Source organism: Micropterus salmoides, unplaced genomic scaffold (genome assembly GCF_014851395.1).
Source record: "Micropterus salmoides isolate LMB-PRFRI ecotype aquatic unplaced genomic scaffold, ASM1485139v1 Ms_hic_scaffold_2, whole genome shotgun sequence".
Taxonomy (NCBI): domain Eukaryota; kingdom Metazoa; phylum Chordata; class Actinopteri; order Centrarchiformes; family Centrarchidae; genus Micropterus; species Micropterus salmoides.
The window spans coordinates 47,132,924-47,145,620 of record NW_024041150.1 but is presented as its reverse complement, the minus strand read 5'-3'; positions in this window follow the sequence as shown (position 1 = coordinate 47,145,620).

The window sequence follows — 12,697 nt, the reverse complement described above, 5'->3', positions numbered from 1 at the left end:
GCCTAACCTTTAGAGGAGCAGTAATATTTAGTGACGACAAGCAGATATGATTGAAGTGATCGACCAGATTGTTGGTGTTGGAATCAGACAGGTGTTGGCTTTGGCTCTGAAAGAATGCGCAAAACTTTGAAACACTTTGTTCATTAAAGATGCGAGAACACACGGAGCTTGGTGAGGCGGCATGAGTAACAGGCGAATCGCAGCTAAAAACAATACATCTGTGGTCAGATATGGTCATGTCCACTAATTCCACAGAGGAAATGCTGACACCCAGGGTAAAAACCAAGTCCAGTGTATGACCACGGTTATGTGTTTGCCCTTTGACATGTTGTTTGAAGTTAAAAGAAGTGGCCATATTTAAAAAGTCAGTTGCATTAACATTGTTGGGGTCATCAACATGAATATTAAAATCGCCACAAAGAACAATTCTGTCATAATTTAAAACCAGAGTAGATAAAAATTCAGGAAGTTCTGATAAAAATCCTCCAGGCGGTTTTGGGGGGCGATAAATTATAACATATGATAGGTTGCAGCCCTCCAACTTTAAGAGTGAGAACTTCAAAGGAGTTAAATTCATCACAGCGTACTTGATGACATTTTAAATTTTTCCTATACACGCTCACTAGCCCACCACCACGACCACTGACCCTCGGTTGACTAAAACAATCATATTGAGGCGGACACAGTTCAGCTAGCTGGCTATAGTCATTCATCTGCAACCAGGATTCAGTTAAAAACATAAAGTTTAGATTTGCAGACAAGATAAAATCATTTAAGATGAAAGTCTTACTTGACAGAGCTCACATTGAAGAGATCTATATCACACGCCGTGAGGAAAGTCCGAGGAGGAGGAGCCCAGCCGACTGGACGGAGGATGAGGGTGAGTGAACCTGGGAGGAAAGCAGACAGAAAGACAGGGTTAGAGGAATAACCAGGGGCTGGAAAACAAAGGTTATTTAAACCTGAGCTTGAGAGGTGGCACCGGGTGTGGAGCAACGACGATCAAGCAAGAGTGGTGTGGAGAGCCGGGGTTGAAATACAGGCTGGGATGAGGTGATGACTGGCAGGTGTGGCAGCCTGACGAGGTGCAGGTAGTTGGCTGGGATCAGGAGCAGAGAGAGAGAGAAGGAGAAAACACAGGGAGGCAGGCAGGACACAGAAAACCAAGGAAAAAGCAGAATAACTGAAGAAAAGGAGAAAAAAACCAGGACACTCTCCGTCAGCCGGGCTGCCACCACAACATAAGCTTTACTTCCACACACAGCTCTACATGGCAGTAAAGCTGATTCTGATTAATAAAACACAAACATGTAGTTTACAGGTAGACTTCACTGTCATCCTTAAATTCATAACATCGTCCCTTATAAGTTTTGATGATCTTTTACATTGTATATCAGATGTTGTTAGAAAACTTCACCTGTCAATCTTAATATGATGAGCAACATCACATGTGTAACAGGGTGTTGAGTGCATGTAGAGAAAACTGGACCCATCTTTCCTTTTACAGACAGGTTTTTACAGGAATACTTTGGGACTAGAAGGTCTTGCAGCTGTGTGAAGATACAATTAGAAAACCTAAAAACCTCCTGCTGCATCAGCTCACTCTGGAGAGCCATTTCACTAACATCACAAAGACAAAACGAGGCCAGGAACGAAGAGAGAAGGCAGCTTAATTCAGAAAGAGATGTAGAAGAAGGTCGGTGTCAAACATGCAGAGCGTGAGTCTGAAGGTGGATTTTCAACTTTGAAGCTGTTGAGGAAACAAAGAATGAAATTAGGAGCACGTTACAATATTTCACACATTTTGAGAACCAAAGTTTGTTGTGTGTAAACAAACCGTTACAACACAAGATATTTAAATATAAAACACCAGCTGGACTCTTGCACCTCAGAGTACTTCATTAGATACTTTGCATAAAATACCAGCTGTTGAGCAGTAACAGTCATGCCTGAGATTGCAGCTGAAGGTGACGGCTGTGAATTACACATGAACAAGTGACTGCAGGCACATCAGAAAAAGCAACACTTCTCTTTCTCTTACTGTGTTACTTGCGTGTCCTGGTTTGACTGAAGACATTCTGATACTGGACTGTTTCAGTCGCTACCATAAAAAGGTTGTGCACACCTTGCTGCAGTGAGACGAAGAGAAGCACAACATAATTAATCCCGTCACTCAGTGACATTATACTTAAGTCCAATGAAGTGTTCAGTAACATGAATAAGAGACTCAGGCTGTTGGCTCCTTCTCAGATGATCTAGTTGACACAAAACTTTAATATATTAAATAAACTGGACGGTCTGAGATTAAGAGAACAGTGAAATGAATAATGTCAACAGTAGCTTCTGCCTTTGTGGTGCACAGTGTCCTCTAACTCATCCTCAGCACTGCTCCACAGAATATGATTGTTTTTGCAGACTGTCTATTGTCTGCAATGAAGCAGAAGAGTTTTTTAAACATTACATCTGTGTTGTAATGTGACAATTCTGCTACTGTCTGTTCGACACAGCACCTCCCCGTGATGCCATCAGTAGTTTAGGGACCTTACATACAGTATAGAGAAAGCCAGGGATTTTTATTGATACTGATAACACTGTAGACACCTGCTGAACGATCCGAGTCTTTATTGATGCTTCACTATTATTTAGTAAGACGAGACCCAACGGGCAGGAGGTGGGAAATATTCAATGTGCGAGAACATCATTATATATTGAGATGACGTAGGACTGGCTGTAAATAAACTAATATTGATGTGTGTTTATTAGCTGCCTGGGTGTGTTTTTTAATTAATTATAGGATTAGAATTGAATATGTTAACTGTAACTAAATGTTGTTTCTAGAGCAGCAACATTAATGTTTCCAGCAGCAAAGTCACTATTTAAACTTAATGTCTGACATCACAATACTGACTGATGTTTAGAATAAAAACTCAGCAGCATCTTCCTCCTCTCTGCTGGTAACTGCCTCCAGGAAACTTTACCAGGGAGGAGGAGGAGGAGGAGGAGGAGGAGGAGGAGGAGGAGGAGGAGGAGGAGGAGGAGCAGCAGCTGCTTTGTCTCAGCCAGCAGCTGAGTTTTTAAGTCTGTGCTGCAGACAGTCAGCTTTCTATTTAGCTTGTTTTTAACATCAGGCTGAGGTTTGATGTGCTTGTATGACAGGATGAGAGACTGAGGACAGAGATGATTAAATGAACCCTTTTTTACACACAGAGGTTTTATTGCAGGTACTTACAGTAACGCATGGAGCTGTCGGCAGCTCGAGTAGTTTGGAGCCAACTTAGTTCAGTAAAATTGGAAAAAAATATTCACAGATTCAAACTTCCGGGATCAATAACTCGTAAGCAAAACGTGTTTAAAATACAAACAAGGCCTTTTTACTGTCGTAGTTAAGTAGACAACAAGCTACAAGTACATTTTCACCTAAATGAGTCTTCCAGTAACATCGATCTCAAATTGGAGAAAATTTGATTTAAAAAAACAAAGAGAAAACACATTCTGCAGAAATATTCAATAACTTCACACTAAAATCACCTTAAACATTCATGATATACTGCTGGTTATACTACAACACTTAGTTTGGGGAAAAAAGACTTTTGCATACCTTATATTAGGCAGGCCTATTTTTAATATTCAATAACTTCACTGTGAAGGTGAAGGAAAACAAAAAGAACAAACCAACAACAATGAAGCTACAGTTGTGAATTATTTTTTAGATTTCAGATAGAAGTTGACTAATGTCTAATTACAACTGTGGGTGTATTCATTAATAGTAAGATCAGCTGTATTGTTATATAGGAAGTGTTTGTTTTGCCACGTTTATGTTTCAATTCTCATGTAATTTTGCGGAACACATAAAGGTTGTTTCAGAGTCTTCATTTGTTGCTTTGAGCGTCGTCTTTTCATTGTACAACACTGTAATATTTTTGTTCTGTTATGAATATAAAGATATACAGTATATAACAGTATATTGTACAAATGATTGAACACGTTTTGATGGCTGTTCTCTTGGTGTGAATATTTAAAGACAAAGTGTCAGAGGTCCATAGTTCACCAACACACTTTGATTCTCACCACAAAGAGAACGAGGCAACACAAGTCAAAAGTGATTTTATATATTTTCAGTTATTAGTTATGAAACAAAATAAGTAATTATTTTTACTTTTCAAGACTTTAATTAATGAATAAACTATTTAGCATTAACCCTGGATCAAATCTTCAGTTTGTGTTGTTCAAAACCTTTTAGTAGGACTGGGATCCCTAAAACATCTGGATTATCCTGATCCCAACAGAAGGCTGGACTCAGGGCGGATATAAGGAACAAAATGTAATAAAACTTTAATAATATAACAGATTTATCATGAACAGTTATATATATTTTGCACTTTACAGTGATGAAGTAGGTAAATTAGACATTACCTGTCAGTAATAAAGTATTTTGTCAAACAGCTGTCAATATAAAATAAAATTTAAACAGTTCCTTAATACTGAACATTACTTACAATGAGACAATCATCAGAGGTGAACCAGACAAAAGGAGTTTCTAACAGCTGCCCCCCTCACTGCAGGTCCAGTTATTCATGATCTTGCTCCTCTAGGAGGACGCAGTGCCAGTAGAACTAGAGGAGTGATTTGGTACCACATTTAGAAAGACCACCTTTGGTCAGTCCTCCTTCTCTGTTAAAGTAGCGGGGAGGTGAAATTCCAACGCAGGAAGGTTTGCAGTGTTTAAAGCCAGCCTCAAACTAAAATCAGCATCACTGCTGGCGAACAGCCTGTACTGTGATATGTAGTCCCATTCAGATGCTAATCCATCTGGTCCAACGTCACAATCAGGAGGACTGCAGCTCTGAAGGTCATCACGTGATACAGCTCAGGAACCTGGATGTGTTGATGTGGACCACCTCTGCATATAAATGATAAGATCAAGATGCTGCAGAATACACTAGTGTTTAAATATTGATCATGTGTGGAGGAGGCGGGTCTGACCACGAGAGGAGGAGCCAGACAGGCAGAGTTTGATGCTCCTGGGACCAGATACACATGTGTACATCATCACGTTGGTTCAGTTACCAGTTACCCTGCAGAGTGAGGGCCCCAGAGGCCTCTGGCCCCGTCTGAGGGGTTTTCCTCCCACAGGTATTATTGATATATTAATATGTCAATATATAGTTTAGTTATTGTAGAGATACATTTAAATTAGAGCCCGACTGATTTATATGAGCTAACAGCATTAATCTACCGTTTATAACAGCAGATTTCTGACTATTAAAAAAGAAACCTAGAGTCAGATCCTTCACTCAGGTCATGGTGTTGCATAGTTTGCCCACCAGAGGGCGACCAGCTGCAGCTGTTAACAACACCGCCTCACCACAAAAACCACCAAAGACAACAATCAGCTGACCCCAGTCTACCATAGCCTCAGTATGTTAAAACATGCAGAGGTGTGAGCGGTGAGTCGGTCCTTCTTAAAGTTAATAATAATAATAAAAACAGACCCAGTCACTTCTCTTCTCCTGAAAACATTCATGACCTGCTAACCCTCCAGTTTTTTCACAGCAGGTTAATGTTAAGGCAGCTGGGTGTTGGAAGCTGCTGACAGACGTAACTGTAGATTTATTTCTAGCGAACGGTCCACATTCGATCACTTCTAAATATTCTCTAAAATCAGCTAACGTTACAGCAGCTAACACTTCCCGTTGCTACATTAGCCACAAAGCTAATTCCGTGTTTATCAGTGGAGGAGATCTAACATTAATGAGCCGTTAAACTAGAGTTTCTGGTGTATTCTAAATATATCTGCAGCCGCCTGTCTGCAGTTAGTCTGCGTGTCTGAAATGATTAAACCAGAGTGGACACGTAAATAAAGGTGAGCTGAACAGGAATCTAACCCGGCTTCCTGTAGCTCCTCTTTGAGAAACGCTGCAGTCAGAGTGGCTCTGATTGTAGTTATAACGTTAGTTAAATGAAACCTCAAAGCTGCAGGTCCTCGCTGTAGAGAGTCATGTTGTATTAGATTAGCAGCTCACTGGATCTAGACGGCGTGATTTATACGGATGGTGGTTAAATGGTTTCTCGTAGCTTTGGTTGGAATTAAAGGGATGAGCTGGATGTGAATGTGCTACATTGAAACTATGGCAGATTATGTGTAAAGTAAAATACACATGCTTAATCTCTCTCACTGAAAAAGTTGCACCTTCCAGCAGCAAATATTTACTGATCTGTACAATTGTTCACTTTTTGAGACAGTAATCTATTTTATTAACATAAATCATTTAGGAAAAGGTTTTATAGCCCACATAGATACCAGCTTTCAATATCCGCCTGTTCTAAGTGGAGTTTATACAGTAAAGGGGTCTACGATCCAAATCATTCTCTAAATCTAAATATCAACTCTTTTTCACTTTAATGTCAGCATCGGCCCCCAAAACCCACATCTGTGGCCCCAAAACCCACATCTGTGGCCCCCAAAACCCACATCTGTGGCCCCCAAAACCCACATCTGTCGGGCTCTAGTTTAAATGTAAAAATGTTAAAAATCCAGGTGTGTTATTTCACATGTATGCTACTGCTTTACAGAACACAGATTACATTTCATTCACGGTCAACATGAGCAGGACAAACGCAGATATCTGCTAAAGAAAAAGAGAAAGCTCAGAATAGGAACTAGGACTTAGAGATGAATCTGTGTACAGTTCGATCTCTCATTGTTTCGTTTCAAAACCAAATCAAATACTGTTTTAAAATAGAAAACAGAAAAACAGACATCGGGTTTTGTTTATCTGTTTTAAAAGCAAAACAGATAAATGAGTTTTTGTTTACGTTCTGTGCATCTATGGAGTGCTGGAAAATTAAGGTTTGCAAGAAATTAGTTGGTGTCCTGAAGGTTTTATCCTAAATGGACAGTTTTCTCGTCTTCCGATGGAGTCGGTGGCTCAGTTTGAGATCAGACCACCGACAAAATATCCAGGATTTTTCAGGTAATGTATTTTGTACATTGCACAATAAAACGCACTGTTCAGGCCAACTAACGACACACAGCACACATGCTAATCGGCGTGTTTACATGTGTAGATGTGTTGGAAGAAGCCTGCTATTTTATTGATACGTCTATTATGTATCCCATGGCAACAAAACTGGATTAAAAATGGTATAAATTATAATACAGATTATTTGTTTAGTACTAATTCAAGTGAACAATAATTTAGTTGTGCAAAATAATCCAGACCTGCACTAATCCAAGTGTGCAGTTCAACCAGAGCAGCAACTTAGGTTGTAGGAAACGATGAGAGCAGACATCAAATAAAAGAACAGCAAAGAGCAGAACACTGGGCACAGAGGTCTGATGAAGGCAGCAAAGCAGAGGTTTCACAGAGGTTAGAGGTTTGGCCTCAACGCTTTCAACTTTTAATTATAGCCTGTTATTCTTGTATGAGATGTTAATTGATATAAAACTCTTTATTTTACAGACCACCACAATAGAGGCACATTCCCTGGACAGGATGGTCTGTTTAGTACCACAGAGCTCCTAAACGGTGGCCCCTGTGCGCCATCCGGGGGCCCTGTGGCCTCAGCAGCTCTGCCTGCTCCCAGAGGTGATGCAGGTAAACTGAAGAAGGCGGCACCTGAAACAGTTCTTTAAACGTCGTGTTTGAGTGTCTGTTAGTTGGCTAACTATGAAACGGAAAACCTGAAACCAGGAAAACGGTGGCCGTGAGGTTCTCAGAGTTTGAGTCCTCGCCGACGGGCCCAGGAGGAGCCCGTTGTATTAACTGATCGCCACGGTAATGAACTCATGGGCTGTGAAGGAACCAGAGGGACAGACTAACATTTCATAATATCATTTAATGTTGTCAGGAACATGCTGATGTTAATCCGGTGGTGTTGAGGCATCGACTTCATGTTGAGACATCAGTAAACTCTTTAGAACGACACATTTAAAGTGACTGTTGAACATGTTGTTCATGGACACTGACGGTTCTGCGTTCTGCAAGAAAGATTTACACCGTGCCGCGAGGTCACGGACCACATGGAGGGAGTCGTCCTCGGATCCCGGCGTCTGCAGGAGGTCTCCAGGACCCTGAAAGACTTTGTGGAGTTTGCGCAGACCGGCCGGCTGCTGTGCAGGCTGCCTCTGCCTGTGGAGACACGTAACAGGCTTTTATTGTTTACCTTAGAGTTACCACAGACCTGTTGCTGCAGGAGTCTGGTGGGCTGCCGGACCTGCAGGAGCAGAGGCAGGCGGACACAGTCAGCGGTGGGCTGCATGAGGCACAGCAGCGTTTCATTATGGAGTATTCTGAGTCTCCCGACTGTTAGTGTGAAGTGTTCAAATGTTATAATCCTAAAGTTTTAATTTAAATTTGTTCTAACTGTAAAAGAAAAGCTGGTCCACATGTAGATGCACAAGTTTCAGATAAATAAAGGTTTCCCAAGTTTAACCGTGGTCATATTATTATTCAGAAATGTACCATCACTGCCACAGTACTGCAGTACTCTTGTGTAGGTTGGTTTAACAGATGGAGGAACATATTCTGGTCCATTCAAACCTTACAGCGAGGTGACCGGAGACTCCCTGCTGAGAGAGCATCCCAGCTCCTGCTCATCTGGGTCTGCCACCTCAGACGCAGGCCCTCTGATTGGCTGGGCATCCCCCTGCAGCAAGTCATTAGGTATAACTCAGCCTAGAAAAGAAAAGAGTTTCTTTTTTTTGTTTGGACTGACATGATTCATTCTCATGTGCGTTCCACGACTGCACGACCCTGTTCAGCCCGATCTGGCTGAGTCTGCATGTCAGGTTTGCCACGCAGACTTTAACAGTGTCATCCTGCATGTCTGTGGCCTCTTGGTCGGTCAGCTGCACCGAGGTCGGCTTCAGTGGGCAGCTGACCCATTATTTACCTCAGGCCAAATCCGCTGCACTCTTAGTTTCTGTTAGTGAGGGAACATACTGCTCATACTCGCTGGAACTTACATTTCAAAACATCAACAATTAGTGTCCATAGATCTCAAACGCTTGCTGAGTGTTGTTAAAAGAAAAAGGGATGAGACACAGTGATGGTAAACCTTTTAGGGACGTGTCGCAGGTATCAACGTCAGTTTGAACGATACATATCTTGTCTTTCTGTTTTTATCTACTGGACTGTTTTGGAATTGGAGTTGTATAAATGACTGCGTTCCTGAAAAATCCTGACATCCTCGTCCGCTAAACGACCTTCTGATTCCATCTGACTCTCCATGAATCGGACAGCGAGGGCCAACGGTGTGCATGTTGTGACCTCAGCCATGTCAGCTGAGTTTGATAAACCTCATGTATGAGACTTCCAGCTAAGGTGACAGGGTGAAATGAAACTCTGCAGACTGCTGCCTTTTCATGGCGCATGGTTGCACAGCAGAAACACTACCTCTGGTTTCAGTAGTAACATAAAAACAGGCACAGGCAGAAATCCTTCCCATGATCGACTCTCACTTGGTCCCAAATCCCATTGGTGGCTCCTGCACATCTGGACCAAATGAGTGTATATTTTAATACAACGTGTCCACTTGGCAGCACACATGCATCGAAGAACTTGCCTTACACTGAATGAAATAAGATGCACAGCGCAGACCGAAGAAACGTTCAGTTTGATGTTGGCTGCTTACCGGTTTACCTCCTCGTCGATAATCAGGTTGTTCTTTGTGCCACCACATGTGTGACCCAAACATGCCAAGCTTCTGGTTTTGATCCGTGAAGGGGACGGGGTTCAGATTACGAGCACCCTTTAAAATAAAGAGGAATATACTCAAGCTACTTGTTTCCTACCTGTGTGTCACGTGCAAACAGAACTATTCATATTTTTGATTAAAATGTGTTAATACAAATTAGCCAGCTTCACTTACATGTCGTCACAAATCGCAGTAAGGCTGATTAACTTCTCTTAAGACAAGAGACACACCGACTGAAGACAGGTGTCCCGTCTTTAACCCGTCTGTTAAAACATTTAGCCAGAGAGTAAAATTCTTAATACCTCCTGATAAAAGCTATAAATCTATTTTCAATGTAAACCTTAAGAAGAGTCCCAACAGGGTGATGATAATGAGTTGTGAGATCTTTACTGAAGAACACTGACTGTGATGATTTATCTGATTTATTCTGTCCTTTATGTCCTAAGGATTGTAACGTTAGCTCAGAGGTCAACTCTTCGCCGGATGCAGTCCTTCAACAGACCATCCAAGCAACCCTTTGCAGCAGATCTCTGGAAGCGCGGGAGTTCTGATGAGGAGTTCAGAGAAACGGTACCAGGCCTGTAACGGTGAGGCTTTTACCCTGTAACGCCAGCTGGGGCGACTTTTGGGTATTAATATTATTATTAGCGGCTGGGGGACTGAGACCCCGTACAAGGCAGGTGAGACAGACTTTACACTCGAGGAAATAAGTGATCAACACTACAGCTGGCCAGCTCTCACGTCATGTTCAGTGGTGACTCTTCAGCCCACACGGAGACTCAGGACTCTTTCTGTGCAGCCTCTAGAGGGCAGCACAAGCTTTAATGTCACTCAGAGAACAAGCGCGTTTGACTTCCTGCGGCGCTGCGCTGACTGAACGTGATGCATGCTGGTCAGAAACTGTGTCCGACTTTCGCCATTTCTATCCACTCACATTGTAAAGAGTTTCACTGGATGTTCATACAGAGGGAAGCAGCTGATCACTGCTGTCAGGTTGTTCAGGAGGTTTCTGACTTTACAAATCTGCTCATTCGTGTGTTTCATAGTTTCTTTTCACTATAGAAGATAATTAAGGGAAACTTTCCTGATGGAGAGTACAAATAAAGTCACCAGAACCTGAATGAAACAGATTAAGATTCAAACTCATTCTGAACTTTAAATAAACTAACTTTAAACTGAAGCATCAACCTCTGACATATTTAAGAATTCCAGCTTCAGAAACTTCTTTAAATCATAAAAACAATGACCTTTAAATTCAGAAACACTACAGATAATTAATATGTAAGAGCTGACTGGAAGCTGCTGTAAAAGTAACGTCACCTGGACATTTTAATGTTAATACAAAGTGAGTAACGTGCTATCTGGTTATGAACATGTGATCAGTAACTCCACAGAGAGTTTTCTGAACGTTTCACTACAGTAAAAATATATAAATCACACAACCTACGAGCCCAGAATCATTCAGACCTCTGGATCAGATCAGATATCAGAAGCACAGTTTATATTTAGTGGCTGTAACATGTTGTGTTCACACAGTAAAGCATCAGATCACACAGAAAGGGCTGAATTTGAATCATTTATAACTGAATTTGAATCATTTATAACTGAATTTGAATCATTTATAACTGAATTTGAATCATTTATAACTGAATTTGAATTGCTCTACTTGAATAATTTCATAAAAAAGCTGAATGTATTAGTTTGAAACCGAATTCCAATAAACTTGAACCTGAATGTGAGATTATGAATCTGAACTGAAACTGTATTTGAGCCTCACTAAAAATTCAACTCTTTATGTAATTTTACTTTCAGTTCTCTCAATTCAATTTCAGTCCACAAGCTTCAGTTTTAAGCATAGACTGTATGTAAGAAGTGGGCGTAGTCATGGTGACGTCACCCGTTGGTTTGTGGAGTTTGGCCGATAGGACGCCGCCATGAGGAGTTTTTGCAACCAGGAAGTGCCCGGAAGTGATGATACGGCGGAGCTAACGGCCGTGTGCGGAGCTAGCTTGCTTAGCTAGGTGCATCTGTAACTCACGTTAACTTTGTGTAGCGAACAACAGTCTGAAAACTAAATGTCCTCACCAGAGAAAGTGAACAGCCTTTTTCAGCGGCGCTGGTTAAATTTACACAGCGCCATGGTAACGGCCTGTCAATCATAGATAACCCCGCCCTGACACATACTCTGCTTTGTGGTCTATTTTAAAATAAATGGGACCATAATTTACTAAATGAGCATCATGCTGTGTTGAAGAAGACTTGAAACCAGCGACTGAGACCAGAAACTCATCAGGAAAGAGTTTACTGAGGGAATAAATCAGCTGACAAGTAGAAACATTTTATTTCTAATGGAGCCGGACCAGAAGAGTCGCCCCCTGCTGGATTTTCAATAGAATGCAGGTTTCAGGGACTTCCGCATCGGCTTCGTATTGTAGACCGGAAGCTTCCCGCTTGGTTTTAAGGTCACAGGCAGGTCAAGGTCCTTGAGGAAGAGCAATCGAGTGCAGATGCACAGAGCGTCTTTTCGGCCAATCAGCACGTTAGTTTTTGACCATTTCCTGTATTCCACATCGGCAGCCTGTTGCTCCGGCTGTGTGTAATCTTTATCTCCTAAAGGCCACTCTAGAAGTTAAGTAACTACTACATTGTTTGTAACTAGCTACTAATATGAGTTACAACACAATTACTAGAGCGGACCTTTAGTTTAACTTGGGCGTAAACTGCTAAACTTGGGCTAGATGAGCAGGGAACAGCGCTCCAGCTTTCGGACAAATAAATACCCGTGGTCGGACTGGACTTTCCTCGCAACTACGCCGTTTGCTCGAGGGAGGAACTCTGAGTAAACTGCTTTTATTAAATAAGCTTTTTTACTTTAGTTTTTAGGATTACAACGTTGATTTATCTTCACTCGAGCTTCTCAGCAGCTAGTTTCCGTGCACATCCGGTCTAGTGTTGTTAACGTCGTTTGGCACTACTTCATATTTATATAAAAACCGGA